This window comes from Rattus norvegicus, chromosome Y (assembly GCF_021556685.1).
Source record: "Rattus norvegicus strain SHRSP/BbbUtx chromosome Y, alternate assembly SHRSP_T2T, whole genome shotgun sequence".
NCBI lineage: Eukaryota > Metazoa > Chordata > Mammalia > Rodentia > Muridae > Rattus > Rattus norvegicus.
The window spans coordinates 67,757,600-67,759,240 of NC_141555.1; the positions used below are offsets into that span (position 1 = coordinate 67,757,600).

The window sequence follows — 1,641 nt, forward strand, 5'->3', positions numbered from 1 at the left end:
CCAGGTGAAGATACCTGAAACATCAAGCATCATAGATTTAGCAGCCAAAGGGCTTCTCAGTACCCTTGCATGAGACAGCCATCGTTAGATTATCCAGACAGTGTCCTGTAAGCCAAATTACCTTCTAATGTGTTTGGTGGTTTGAATAGGAGTTTGCCACCATAGACTCATGTGTTTGAATGCTTGACCCATGAGGAGTGATACTATTAGGAGATGTGGCCTTGTTGGAGTAGGTGTGACCTTGTTGGAGTGGGTGTGGCCTTGTTGGAGTGGGTGTTTCCTTGTTGGAGTAGATGTGGCATTGTTGGAGTGGGTGTGGCCTTGTTGGTGTAGTTGTGGCACTGTTTGAGAGGGTGTGGCCTTTTTGGAGTGAGTGTGGTCTTGTTGGAGTGGGTGTGGCCTTGTTGGAGAGGGTGTGGCCTTGTTGGAGTGGGGGTGGCCTTGTTGGAGTAGGTGTGTCTTTGTTGGAGGAATTGTGCCACTGTGGTGGCTTTGCTTTGAGATTTCTATATACTCAAACTATGCTAAGTGGTACAGACAATCACTTTCTGCTGCCTGTGCATCAAGAACTTTGGGCCCCTCAAGCACCAAGTCTGCCTGGATGCTCCCATGATTCCTGCCATGATGATAATGGACTGAACCTCTGAAACTTTAAGCTAGCTGCAATGGAATCTTGTAATTTATAAGAGTTACCTTGGCTGCTGTGCCTGCAGCCATGAGCATGCTCAGGCTACAGAAGAGGTTTGCATCTAATGTCCTCCACTGTGCTAAAAAGAAGGTCCAGTTGGACACCAATGAGACCAATAAAATGCCAACTCCCGTCAGCTGATCAGGAAGCTGATTGAAATTGGCCTGATCATCTGGAAGCCTGTAACTGTCCATTCTCAGGCTCGCTGCCAGAAAAACACTTTGAAGGGCAGGCACATGGTCATAGGGAAGAGAAAGGGTACTGCCAACACTTGGGTGCCTGAGAGGGTGACCTGGATGAGAAGGATGAGGATCCTGCACCAGCTTCTTAAGAGATCCTGGGAATCTAAGAATATTGGCCACCATATGTATCATAGCCTGTACCTGAAGGTCAAAAGGAATTTATTCAAAAACCAATGGATTCTTATGGAGCAGATCCACAAACTGAAGGCAGAGGAGGCCCGCAAGAAGCTACTGATGACCAGGCTGAGACACACAGGTCTAAGAACAAGGAAGCACAAAAACGCATGCGAGGAGCACCTCCAGGCCAAGAAGGAGGAGATCATCAAGACGGTGTCCAAGGAGGAAGAGACCAAGAAATAAAGTTTCCTTCACGTCTGTGCATAGTGACCTCACTGTGGCATCACATGATCATTCATTAAAATAAAACAAGCCTTAAAATAAAAAAGGGTTACCTTGGCTGTGGAATCTGTTCACAGCAATGGAAATCTAACTAAGACAATGGGTAATCATTCTGCCATTTCTGTTTCTCTGGAAACCCTAATACAACAGCACTCCAGAGAGAGGAACAAGTATCAACCAAACAGCATAAATTCCAGTTTACTTTTCTGGTGAATATGAAGTTGTTGTGTTTTTTCTTTTTTTTTAAAAAACAAATTTGTTGATTTTTTGGTTTTTTTGGGGGATGTTGTTGCTGCTGCTGCTGTTGTTGTT

The 1,641-nt window shown here is 45.2% G+C and overlaps 1 pseudogene; it reads left to right on the plus strand.

Annotated features, from left to right (window-relative positions):
• The first annotated feature begins 715 nt into the window (after positions 1–715).
• Positions 716–1,290, plus strand: LOC147998078 (large ribosomal subunit protein eL19 pseudogene; annotated as a pseudogene).
• Positions 1,291–1,641: the final 351 nt, after the last annotated feature.